General features: G+C 39.4%; 1 long non-coding RNA gene across 1 annotated transcript in view; it reads right to left on the bottom strand.

Moving 5' to 3' along the window:
* LOC140480350 (uncharacterized) overlaps positions 1–13,918 on the bottom strand; it is a 48,982-nt gene extending 35,064 nt beyond the window's left edge. The window contains exons 1-2 of the long non-coding RNA XR_011961275.1: positions 13,756–13,918; positions 10,291–10,372 (exon numbers count right to left, since the gene is read on the bottom strand). This is a non-coding gene — a long non-coding RNA (uncharacterized lncRNA). The remainder of the gene's footprint in view (positions 1–10,290; positions 10,373–13,755) is intronic.
* Between the last annotated feature and the right edge of the window lie 258 nt (positions 13,919–14,176).

Raw genomic sequence — 14,176 nt, 5'->3', positions numbered from 1 at the left:
TTTCTGCTGTTTTCAATATTTTGCAAACGGTTTAACAGGAGAATATGCCCCTAATTGTTTTTGTCTCTGAATGTCATGGTGACACCAAATGACTTGATTAAGTTGTCTTGCCCTCCTTGTATAAGATTGCTTTTGATTCACAACCTACTTCTGATTTTGTTGCGCAGTTCAGAGTTTAGGAAGCTGCAGCAAGTAACTTAGCTCCTGACTTCCTGAAGCCTGTTGCAAGGTACAAGTGAGAAGTGTGATGGAACACTCCCCACTTGCCTCGATTCGTGCAGTCCCAACAGCCCTCAAGAAGCTTGATGCAATTCAGGACAAAGCAGCCCACTTGATTGGCTCAGCATCCACTCCCTACACCAGCAACATTCAATAGCAGCAGTGTTCACTATGTACAAGATGCCCTGCAGAAATTCACCAAGGCTCCTCGGACAGCACCTTGCAATCCCATGGCCACTATCATCTAGAAGGACAAGGACAGCAGATACATGGGAACACCACCACTTGCAAATCCTCCTCCAAGTTACTCACTGCCACCTTGATTTATATATCACAATACAAGGTGAAATCTATCATCATTCCTTCAGTGACACTGGGTAAACATCCTGGAACTCCACCACCAATGGCATTGTGGGTCTACCTATAGCAGTTCATGAAGGCAGCTCACCACCACATTATCAAGAGGGATTAGGGAAAGGCAATAAGCACTTGACTGACCAACAATGTCCACATCCCATGAACAAATAAGAATTAATGAAATAAAATAATGACCTCTTGAGACATTCTTCTGAAAGCTTGTAGTATATGCCATGGTCCAAATAAAAGGATGGTGGTTTGAGTTATCTCAACTCTAACTCTGGGGGCTGGATCCTGGAGAGTGTCAGCTCATGTAGCCAGAGCATGCCATGCCCATTACTCAAGTGAGGGACCTTTAGACCAGCACTTACAGATTGTTATGATTAATTATTCTTGCATCACAATCATTTTGTTTGAATTGAACAGTATTCAAAATAGGTTCCAGCTGTTCTCCTTGGCCATTGTTGTGATGGAAATGATTAATTGTGGTGTGATTTAGGCCATGTGTGTGTGTCTGTGATTTTAAATGTTATACAAAAAAAATACAGATTTCAGGTCAGGATATAATTGAGGCATTTTGACCAAACATGGCGAAGAAATTGTGCAACTAACATTTAGCAAACCCAAGTGTGATTAATTCTCATCTGGGAATGGGATTAGTTTCTGCTCTATGTGCAGGGTTACATTGCTTGATGTCTTTCAGTGTTCCGTTTACATACAGTCCACTCCAAATAAATGTATTCAGGAGCTGAGCACAATTGAGCCTTTCTGTGCTAAAGTATGCACTTGTCATTAATTATTTCTGTCTGTGCCTAACGGGCAATAGATATTAATACAGCTGGCTTCATAATGAATAAATAAGAAGTTCTTTGAGTCTCTAATCTGTTTCAATATAACTTAATATATTTGTATAGCTATAGTTGTATATGCATGCATTTATAGGTATAAATAAATTTTAACAAATTATATGTAGACAACAAAAATGTTAAGAAAGTATTTTATAGACATTTCTACCATGCATTTAATAACATATAACTAGTAATTTTACCTTTTGTAACTATGGATATATTAATTTCTAATGGATGTTACAGATGGACAAATTCAATTATTGCATGTTTAAGCACGGAAAGGTTGATTCTGAATAGAGCACAGAACACCAATGTGTAAAATCAAGACACAATTTCTACTTCAGGGCTGTAAAACAGAGTTATTGATCCCTAATGTAATGTGACAGCAGCACATACCACAACTGATCTTGTACATATGGACATTTTACTTAAAGGATTTGTGGTAAAATTGTTTGGGCCTGAACCATTAGGACTATTTTTTGTGGTAAATTCAGGGTAATCCCCTCTATTTACAAACCAAATGTTACCATGGCATTTAGCACTTTCTCATGTATTAATTTAAGGCTAGTGCTTAGTTAAGCTTTCTAATGCAATATTTGATGTAATTATGCAAATTGTAAAGCATATCACCCGGAAATTAATTACTTGACCTTCACTAAAAGCCAGATTTCGTTCCTGTCAGTAATAAGTGGAGCAGATCACACACAAGACCTTGCTGATGCACAGCCTTTGTTACAGAGAATGAGCTTTATATTTTAGTGAAAAATATGTATTAAAAGCAGCTGAAAAGGAATATGTACCCAGAGTAAACAAGTGACTAAAATCTAGGAGAAATAGAGCATCAAAAGTAAATAACACTTCAAAAGCAGCAAAGAATGTAAAGGACTGCTGCTTGGGTTTCATAATTTTAAAAGATGACAGAGGTTGAGATGACCTGCTTGAAAGAGCTATGGAACAAAAGCAAAACTGGAGCTATGCCACTGAAAAAATAGTTCTTAAAGAAGTAAATAAAAGGGTGGGAACTTGACCTGAGCAGAAAGCAAAAACAGGCAGCATTACATAGATCACCTGCTGTTTATCTGTCAGGTGGTTTGTTTAAGTCGAGGCCAAAGTGATACCACTGATTTTGCATTATCACTTGTGGTGACTATTTACCCCATGATGTTCTGAAACTTCTTCTGAAAGTGGAATATAGACTCCTTTGATGCAGATAAAACAAGTTTTAGCTTTTGCCTCTCATCATATAATTCATTGTATAACAATGTGATGCACCAATGCCATTATGATATGGGTGTCAGAATATATAACATGCTATACAACAGCTTATAAGCATAACAGAGTAGCACATCTCAAAAGGATAAATTCATTTTTCACTTGACCTGGGAAACCTGAAGCAAATATCAGCTATAAGTTCGAGGAGTTAAATCTTCAATTTGTCCCTTACCAATATCTAATGCAATCACAACAGGAGTGCGTTGAAAGCTTAGACCAATAAAAATGTGCTTGTTATGTTTGTTACTGTCATCCAGCTGTATTGAGACACTGCATCCTTACGTAACTGCAGGTCAGGGCACATTTAGCTCAGTGAGTTGGCTCTGCTGTCAATATGCTGCCTTTGCTTTTGATGACTAGCCCCGTGGTATTATCTGTGTGCACTAGTTAAGTTAAGCCATGCTTTATGTATTTAGGACAAATCAAGAAAACAAGCCTCCCTCCCGAAGTGGCTCTCATCACTATCCTCACGACTGCATTGGTGACTTATAAAAACAAGTTCCACATTTTGTGGTTTCCAGGATTGCAGATTGCAATTTATAGACAAGATGGAAAAGGTGTGCACTGTATGCATTGTAGAGTATTCAGAGCACACAATTACATATCATGCAATAGTAAAACATTTTTAAGTACTTCATCATTTGCTAGAATACTATATTAACGTTTCTTAAATTTTACACTTCTGTTAAAGTTGCATTTTCCTTTTCTCAGTCCAAGTATGACACAAATAATTAATCCTATTAGTTACTTCATTTAGTGTTTCTTTCCGGAATTATTCACTTTTATCCCAAAGTCTCTTCACATTGTCCCTTTAGATTGCATTACCCGGATCTGATTATTGAGCATGTGAAGTTGATCTTCAGGAGCAGTTACGTATGTATGATGGCTGCAAGTGTTTCTCAATTCACTGCCTCATAGGACTATTTATCTTTCAATCATTTCTCATAGTATGCAATATCCTCTGTGGTAAAATATATTTCTGATCCTGCTGTTTTCTTTTGGTACCTCCATGTTTTTGCTCCATCCTTTTCCATCACACAAACTCTTTAGGGTTCATTTTGATTTATACTGTCTTGTCACAAATTATTGTCTGGCTGGATGTCAGAAAGCAAGAGTGAGCAAAGAGGATTTCACAATGTCTTTGCAGTCTTTAAGCCTGAGTTCCCATTCTGTGCACTCCCGAAGAGATGGTTGAAATGCAGAGCCATAAATGAAAATCTACTCCTTTGGTGTGGGTTTATTTAATCCCAATCTGCTGGGGTGGAGCAAGAGAGCATTTAAAATGATTGGCTTAATTTTTCCTGCCAACTTCTAATTTTGACACCATTGGTTTTGGCAGAGGATGAGGAAGCTGTTGAATTAAGCCAGGTGGTTCATGGTCAGGAGCTAGTCCAAGTCCACTAATGTTAAGATACCTTAATAGCACTTTAACTGCAACTTTAACAGGTCAACAAATGGTGAGATAAGTCATTTTGTTCCCTTTATTTGGCATCAAGAGCAGGAGTGTCCCTCAGTTTCTCCACAGGGACAATTACTGCCTCACTCCTCCAGATCGCCCCAAACCTCCTTCTCTTCCATTGATCCTGCCAACAAAACATTTGGTCTCCTTTATGCCTTAAAAACTGGAGCAAATGTTTCTCCCCTGAGGACATTGACTGGCATGCTGAGCTAGTGCACCAAGATTTCCAATTGAAACAAGGTCAGTCTGATAGAACGGAAGTTTTCTGCCATTGTTAACTGTAAGGATCCAATGTAAAATAAGTCTGATTGGTCTTCTCCTACCTCCTGTTGGTGACGTGCCCAAGACTAATTTCTAATTTAGTACGGCCAGAGGATAGTTGGAGTAGATAGTAAAATAAATGTTGCAATAAGAGGTGTTCTTTCAAGATTATATTCATTGTTGTCATAAAGTGGAAGATGCCTTACAACCATTTGAGTTTCCCTGGAGGCTTTTGATTATGAAATTAGATTCTTGAACTGGAGAACTGCAACTCAGAGAACACAGAGTTAGCATGCAGGTACTGCGAACAATTAGGAATACAAATAGTAAGGGAACTTAATCACAAGGGGACTGGAATGTAAGTATAAGGGTGGGCTCCTTTGGCACAGTGGTAATGTGTTCACAAGACACCTTTTCCAGAGGAAGGTCGTAACATGTCTGATTAAAAATATCTGCAAGGAAATGGAAGTCTTGCTTATAAATTATAAGGGGATTTGTTGAGGCCATGCTAGGAGACCTGTGTGCAGTTTTGAATAACCTATAACCTTAGAGTACCATCATAGCATTTTAACTGCAACTTAAATAGGTCAATAACTGTTGGAAAGGATAAAGAAGCCCTTGAGATAAGTCATTTAGTTTCCTTTGTTAGTTTGCGTGACAGAAAAGGATAATGCCAAAAAAAAAGGAGTTACCAAGAGAAAATAGCAGCATCAGAAACATATTTTATCACAAAGGATATCGCTCACTATGAGAAATGATTAAAAGATAAATAGTCCTATAAGGCAGTGAATTGGGAATCAAAGTAGCAGCTATCAAAGTGGTGTTGAGGCAAACGATCAGCCATTATCATATTGAATGTCAAAGGAGAAAGGAGAGCACAGGTATTCTATCCCATTTCTTTTGAATGCATGTTCTTAGCTGGTAGAGACTGGATAAAAGACTCCTGCCTCTTCTGGCCCACCAGCAGTGCTGCAAAGGTTGATTTTTTTCCCCTAAATAACCTGTACTGAGATGTTATTACACACCTTTGGACAAAGCCAGAAGTCACACGACACCAGGTTATAGTCCAACAGGTTTATTTGAAATCACACGCTTTCAGAGTGCTGCTTCTTTATCAGGTGACACCTTCGCCTGCAGCGCTCCGAAAGCTTATGATCTTAAATAAACCTATTGGACTATAACCTGGTGTCATGTGACTTCTGGCTTGATGTTGGGTGACTTTTGACCTTGTCCACCCCAATCCAAAACTGGCACCTCCATATCACACACACCTTTGAAGGAGATAGGACTGGAAACTAGGCCTCCATGTTCAGGAGTACGGATACTACCACTGCACCACAAGAGATCCCCAGTGCAAAGGCTCTTAACTTATATATTGAACTCTTCTTACCTGACTTTGACAGTCAGGTTTGCTGAGGTATGGACATATAGTACTTAAAAAATAAGACTTTGTAAAGTTGGAGGGCCAAACGATTTCAGTCACCGATCTACATCCTGAGTGTAGATTAGACTTCTGACCTTCCTCTGTTAAAGTCAGACGTGGTTGGATTCAAGGCAGATGTTGCACCTGCTTCAGATTTTTAAACATTTTAATCTCCCAAACAAAAAACATTATTTTTTGAGGTTTAAATAAAGAAGCAAAGGTTAGGACAGCAAAGAAAGAGACAGAAAATAAAATAAGAAAAAAGTATGTCATATTTAAAAAGCTCTTATCAAAGTTATCTGTCAGAAGGAGGTCCAGTTGTTGCTGGGCTGCAGAGATTGATTGGTAGAAGCATCAATTGTGTCATTAAGAACTGGGAACCACCAGCCTTAACTTTTCACAGTGAGCTTAACTGGCTATTAAAGCTCAAAAAATACAATTTCTTGAAATTCCAAGGAGATCGAAAGCAAGCTTCTATTCCTAGAAAGTTAACAGTGGAACAGTGTAGATCATCGAGAAACTTGTAATTCATGATTCAGAGAATATTTCTTCCTTATCACAGGTTTCTCACTGATTTGAAATCTAATAACGGCATTTGCATTAAATTTACCATTATTTTGCTGCAAAAATGTGGCCTGTGGTTTTTTTTTAGGTTTGGACAATAAAGGGTAGTTGCATACACTGCATTGTGTTACATCAAAAAAGCAGGACTACAATGAGAGCACAATATCAGTGTCCTCACGCAACATTTTATTATAATGTTCCTGCAGATAGCAATATAGAACAACACTGCAGGTAAATTTAAAAAAACTATCTGCCTGTAAATTGGCGAGCATCACCACAATTTTATATTTTTGCAAAGAAACCAAAATCCAAATTTCTGCATGAGGAGTACAACTCACCATTACTAAGATGCTCCTCTGTCACTGACCCCTACAGACTCTGCAAGTTGGAGTGGTCCCCTGTCAGTGCTAGGATATGACAGTTGCAATTTCATTGGCCAGAGATCCGAGAAAAGTATGTATCTGTCCAATTACTCAACCATAAGTATTCCCCAAGCTCCGTCAACCACAGATTACTCTGGGACCGACTTCCATTTGATAGCTGCTTAATCAACCCTACACAGATGAAGAAAGAAACTTCAATGCTACCAAGACCTGCACTCCCCTCCACTGTTGAACATCACCACCTCATTATCACAATTGGCCACTGCAGTTCAGAAGGGGAGAGAATATCAAAGGTGGGTTACATCCCAATGTCCAGTCTTTCTGCTTCTTGGGATATCTAACTTCCCTTTCTGGATGGAACAGAAACTTTGGGCTCTCAAATTCCAGTCTGCACACAGTGAAATTAAGGGGTATGCTTAAAGCAGCAAGCCTCAGAATTATAGGTTGTGTATAAACATTAACAGATCTCATGGCATTGTTCAGAATGAGGCAAAGATTATGTTGTTGACCTGAGGGTTGCTGAAATGTGAAAGTAGACAGGGATTGACTTTACCGAATAACTTTGAAGCAGTAATATTGCAAAAAAAAGTTTACTTTTGTATGCCTGTTTACATCAGTGTTTTTCTTCAAAATCTGCCTCAAAAGCAAACTAAGAACACAATGTTTCAAAACTCACTACCATTTGTATGGATTTAGGTTTATGTTATAACTGTAATATTAATAACTAGAAGGAAAAAAGTTGAAGTCACCCACCTCCTGCAAAAATGACATCCCGTATTCCCAATTCCTCCGCCTCTGCCGTATCTGCTCCCAGGAGGACCAGTTCCACCGTAGAACACACCAGATGGCCTCCTTCTTTAGAGAACACAATTTCCCTTCCCACGTGGTTGAAGATGCCCTCCAATGCATCTCGTCCACATCCCGAACCTCCGCCCTCAGACCCCACCCCTCCCACCGTAACAAGGACAGAACCCCACCCGGTCCTCACTTTCTACCCCACCAACCTCTGCATTAACCGCATCAACCACTGACATTTCCGCCACCTCCAAACGGACCCCACCACCAGGGATATATTTCCATCCCCACCCCTTTCCACCTTCCACAAAGACCGTTCCCTCCGTGACTACCTCGTCAGATCCACGCCCCCTAACAACTCACCCTCCCTTCCTGGCTCCCTCCCCTGCCACTGCAGGAATTGCAAAACCTGTGCCCACACCTCTTCCCTCACCTCCATCCAAGGCCCCAAAAGTGCCTTCCACATTCATCAAAGTTTCACCAGCACGTCCACCTATGTCATTTATTGTCTCCATTGCTCCCAATGCGGTCTCCTCTACATTGGGGAGACTAGACGCCTCCTAGCAGAGCGCTTTAGGGAACATCTCCGGGACACCTGCACCAATCAACCCCACCGCCCCGTGGCCCAACATTTTAACTCCCCCTCCCACTCTGCCGAGGACATGCAGGTCCTGGGCCTCCTTCACCGCCGCTCCCTCACCACCTGACGCCTGGAGGAAGAACGTCTCATCTTCCGCCTCGGAACACTTCAACCCCAGGGCATCAATGTGGACTTCTCCAGTTTCCTCATTTCCCCTTCCCCCACCTCAAACCAGTTCCAACCTTCCAGCTCAGCACCATCCCCAGGACCTGTCCGACCTGCCTATCTCCCTTCCCACTTATCCAATCCACTCTCCTCTCTGACCTATCACCTTCATCCCCACCCCCATTCACCTATTATACTCTTTGCTACCTTCTCCCCAGCCGGACCCAACCACCCACCCACCTCCACCCCCACCAAACCACCCCCCCCCCCGGCTCCCCATTTATCTCTCCATCCTGGAGGCTCTTTGCCTCTATTCCGCATGAAGGGCTTTTGCCCGAAACATCGATTTTCCTGCTCCTCAGATGCTGCCTCTCCTGCTGTGCTTTTCTAGCACCACTCTGATCTAAACTCTTGTTCATAATATATCAAAATTAAGCATTTTCTGTTATTGTGCATGAGTATGTTTTTTTGCTAGATGCAGATTATGGAGAAAAATTGGACAGGGAGCAACACATTGCAGGAATGGTCCCCATTAATGTGAAAAGTTGGGCATGCACCTTTCACCATCCAATTTTCTTTTAACTGTGATATGTGAAAGCTTCTATTACATATATACTTCCGATCCCATGATTAGTACATACTCTACTTCTGTCACGCCAATAGTTGGGTGTAATATCTCGCTATGATGTCTGTCTCTAGGTTTTCACAGCTGCCTTTCAATCCACTGCTGATAGTTCAAGGTCCGTTTCCAAATCCATTCCATTTGGTCCATTGTAGATAGGTTTATTTATAAAGACAATGTCTAACTTCTGGCTCACTGCAAAGCATGTCAATATTTTAACTTGAATTTAGACTTTAAAGAGGCCTAAAAGAGAGAGCAACAGGGAGATTTCATATGCTCTAATAACACACACGCTTACACAGAGCAAAAACAGAAAAAGCTAAGAACCCTATGTCTAGTTACTAGAACCTTATGCATAACAAATTTTCACATCCAGTCTCAGCTCTCAACATTATCTTCTCTCATCTATCTCGTGTCTTGTTCCATCATTAGACCATCCCTGCAGTTTTAGTTGGAAAATTAGAACTATTCTTTACACACTTGTCAAGCAACTTTGGACAGTATTTACTGATCTTTTTTTCTATTGTGAATAAATTTAAGTTCCTTCTATAAACCTTAATTATAAAATAAAACTCTGTTTTATGAGTTTGAAACAAGCACAATTCTAACTTTGATCTTGCCAATGCCATTAATAACGTAGGTGAAGGAATTATTCTTCAGGATCACTAGGGCCTGATCTATGCCTGTGAGAAATGAAGCTTTTCAGCTTGAGCTTATTTTGAGTTTTGGCTTTAGTATGGTTGACAATTATCAACTGTAGCCTCTACCTTCTGGCACTTCAAACAAAAAACTTAACATAATAGAGGATCTGTTTCCAGCCACAGGATCTAATCTGAAACAACACTCCTTCTTACTGTTACTCACCTACTTGGTGACAGATTGAATTTAATCAACTCTTGAACAGAAGGGAGAAGCTGTTGTACCTTGCACTGGTTAATGTGGCATAAACTGGTTTAACTTAAAATTGCGCTGTTTGTAGGGAAGGTCTGTTTATTTCAAAGCACCAGGGTTAACACTGGTCCAAAGTCGAAGCAGAGAGCCAATTTACCACTATGTTGAGCAACCTACATAACACAATGCTGAGCTTTCATTTCAGTACTCCCTTATACATTTTACTTTTGTGGCTTCAATAGCAAAATAAAATCTTATCTTTTTATTTGTTTAGATGCAGGTCACCTGAGAACCAATTTTGATTTAGATTTAGATTTAAATTATTATTATTTTCAAATATTAGACATTTTTAACTTAATTTGCACTTCTTTTTAGTAAAAATGTTTTTACTGTAATTTTCTCCCACTGTTTCATATCAAGTGCAGTCCATTAGGTGTTTGCCTCTGCTTACCTCAAAGTCACCTCGAAAGACTGTGCCAGAGAAACCAAGAATGATTGTTCTTTCCATTTCTCATGTTTGTCTCGGAATGACACTGCAATACAATGGACAAGGCAGGGAACTTGCAATGTGAGGAATCCCAATATAAACATACAACCTGCGGTACAACACAGACCTTAAACAAATCATGTTTTCAACTGGCATATTGATAGCAGGGAATTGATGGTAGTAAAGTAAGAAGGTTAAAGATTTCAATAACAATGACAGTTCTGGCATATCCTGCCTTTAAACTAGAGCACTGTATGTTTCAATTTTTTATGATTATACCGCCCAGTCGGTTATTTGCAGAAGATTAATTTCAGCATTATATTTACTTGAACTTCTCAAATTGTGCAATTCATCATGTCACACGCATATAGTATAAGTTAACCCTCCCTACCTTTGAGTTAAAATCCACTGCAAAATCTATGAATTGGTGATGAAGCACCTCATTGTTAAATAGAGTGGGAAGATTGATTTTAATGTAGATTGTTGCTTGCGTTGCTACCATCATATATAGAGAGAAGGAACCAGAGGCCTGAGGAGGAGCAATGGGAGACAGGAAACTGGGGAAAGTGAACAAGACAGTCAGGTAATAGGCACGGATGGAGAAAAAATAGGTCATGTCCTCTAGAGTGAATTACAGAATAAGATACTGCAAACTCGAGTACAAGACAACCTTTAAACAGTGAGGTCACTTTCTCATCCACTGCACAGGTAGCCATTATTCAAGTGAACATAAGAGAATGACTACTTTAAAAATGACCTCAATTGTTTTAAACAATGTACAGTAGTATTGGACAAAGATTTTGCCAGTAATTTCTCTCTGAATTTATAATTGACTTTTCTGCTATTTTCCAGATGTTGTGTATGGTGGTCAACCCAAGTCTCACGAAGTAGACAATTACAGAGTGATCCAATCAATTTGCACTGTGGCTTTCCACACCAATAAGTACTAGAATTAATTTAAAAAGTTTCTTCGTTTTCCTGCAAGAACTTAAATAAACACCATTCATTTGCAAGACCCATGCATTTTTGCCATCCTCATTAAAATTAGAACTGCACAGAAGTTTCTGTTCTGAGTCATTCTTTACCATTCCTTATTGCTATTTCTAGGGCACTCATTTCTTCATGCAAAACTTAAAGGTTGACAGTAATGTCTTGATAATATTATAGTTTTTGCGTGAGTCATCTCCTATTTTCTTTATCGGTGATGCCTTGTGCTCTGGTTTGGCCCTTCACATGTTTGTTAATTTGAAGGAAAGTTCAAATTCACTGCGAGAATTTTGAAGATATAGCATAAATAAAACCCACATGAGGATTTATAGTAGAACCTGCACGACTAACCCTTCAGGTATACTTGCCACATAATTCTTCGGGCAAACTATTGGGTCTCATAGTGTATCCATTACTTAAAATATTCAAATGTTTAATAGCTAATGCAAAACAAAGAAAAACATTACAAATAAGAGAGAAAAAATATAATGTGCACGTTTCTAAAATGCATGGAGAGGGCTGTGCTATTTTTGATCTTTTACATAAAGAAGTCATAGAAAGTTGAGCTGTATGTTATATATTAAGAGATTATTAGTAAATCCCCAGAAAATAGTAGTTTCTAGTTTTGGAAAGTTCTTTCACTACCTTGAGAAAGCAAAGGCCTGTCTTGCCCCAGGTAATGCAGCATATGTCAACCAGTTGTTGCACAAATCCTTCTTACTATTACCAAAGGAAATGAGAGCCAGTGAAAGTATGTGTAATCCATTCCAACATAATGTTTGCAGCTGCTATGTCAGGTCAAAGGCCAGGATTGAACTTGGAGGCATAACAGGGACAAGGCTGAAATTGTACCCTTTACAACTGAATTATCTTGTTTACATTAACTGTCTGTGTGCCAATCTAAAATTTAATTATTCTCTAAATATTTGGACATCACTTTCAGATGATGTGTTATTATCAGCAACACTTGTGTCAGACCAGAAAATGTATTGTTAAGAATTCTGACTGACAGGCAACATTACTGAATATAACATTTGGAACAGTTGTTCACCTGGTGTATGTTAGATGTCAAACTGAGCAAGATGTTTACTGCGACTGACTAAATGAACTCTATTTTTCAATTTATTTTTGAGTGAGATTGTACAGGTCTTGTGCGAGGCCAGCTGCTACCGGGTCAGGTTACACGACAGTAACCATTCCCTTGAATGGGAATGTGAAATGAAATCCATGAGGGCTTTGTTTGTCGCTGATGGGACACATCAAGTCCAATCTATTGACATTGTGCATATCCACATTGAAGTTTCCAGTAAAGTGGATACAGAAAGTTAAGGTATTCTGTAGGTTGCAATGAAAATTACCTCAGGGCTTTTCCTCATCAAGTGTTGTAAATTAGGCAGGTGCCCTGGATTCACTGCGTGAGAGGAGTTTCCACTTTTTCTACTCATGTTGCAGCAGCAGTCAGGACAAACTGAGACCAGGCAGCAAAACCATGACAGTGATGGAGAAGGGGACAGTAGCATAGGGATTATGCTACTGGACTAAAATGTCAAAGGTCTGGACTATTGACCTGACGGCAGGATTTTAAATCCCGAATGGCAAATGGAGCATTTATATTCAGTTAATTAAATAAATCTGCAATGAAAACCTGTCCAACATGAAACTACAAAATTATTGGAAAAACCCATCCAGTACATTAATGTCCTCAATCAAAAGAAGTCTTGCCATCGTTAACCCTGGGTCTGGCCTACATGAGATTCCAGACCATTGCAGGTTCCTTATAAAATGGTCTCACCGACACAGTTATATTCACGAAGCTGGTTCACCACCCCCTTCTCAAAGGCAGTTCGGGCTGTGTAATAAATGCTGTTCTTCCCAGCAATGTCCACATCCAATGCATTAATGCAACAATTGTCAAAATGCATCAGGAGAACCCATGAGTTGTGAAATTAGAGAGGGATTTAGCTCCGAATGAGACGAGAAATCAAAAGGCCTGGAACTAATACTGTCAGACAGGGGACTAAATACCACCTCAGCTGGAGAAATGGAAATGCAATTAATTAATAAATCTCAAATAAAATACTATGCCTCATTAATGATAATCATGATACTACAAATGTATCATAAAACCCTGTCTGGTTGACAAATGTCTTAAAACGGAGAAGTTTGCCATTTTTACCGAGCCTGGCCTGTATGTGACCCCAGACTAATGGCAATATGGTTAACTCTGAACTAGTCTAGTAAGCCAATCATTTGTATCTAACTTCAACAAATCTAAATAAGAATGTGCAGCTTCACCGCATTGCAAGGTCCTGTAAGCTAAACTGAGTTCTTGGAACAAACAGAAAAGCGTTAGACAGTGATTTCAGTACAATCAATTAACCAAATGTATTAAATAAAATGATTTAAACAATAATACTTAACAATTGGTAATAATGAACACACTGCTTTCCATTCTTGTTCCTCGAAGCTGCCTGACACAGGTGATGCCTGTGATCTTTTCCCAGATAACCACTCATAATATCTCCTCGTACTTGCTATTCCGATCAATCTGCAGTAGCAGACAAGGGTTATATGAGGAGTTTTGCTGCCACCAATCAAAGGGAAAAATCTGTAAAAGAGAAATGAACATACTGGATGAACTGGAATTTCAGCTTGAAGTATACGTGAGGAATCAGACTGGTATGTGGCATTTGCAAGTTTTACTGGGTTGAGCCCATCTCGTAATTCATGGGAGAGGCTACACCACTGTAGAGTATCTATAGAAGAAGCATTGTTCTTAGATAATAAGAACATTTATTCCATGATAACAATAAGTAAACATTCACGGGGTGAGGCATAATTATCCGGATCATAGGGAATTTCT

This window comes from Chiloscyllium punctatum, chromosome 8, assembly GCF_047496795.1.
Source record: "Chiloscyllium punctatum isolate Juve2018m chromosome 8, sChiPun1.3, whole genome shotgun sequence".
NCBI lineage: Eukaryota > Metazoa > Chordata > Chondrichthyes > Orectolobiformes > Hemiscylliidae > Chiloscyllium > Chiloscyllium punctatum.
The sequence above is the reverse complement of the archived record's forward strand: the minus strand, read 5'-3'. Positions and strand labels throughout refer to the sequence as shown.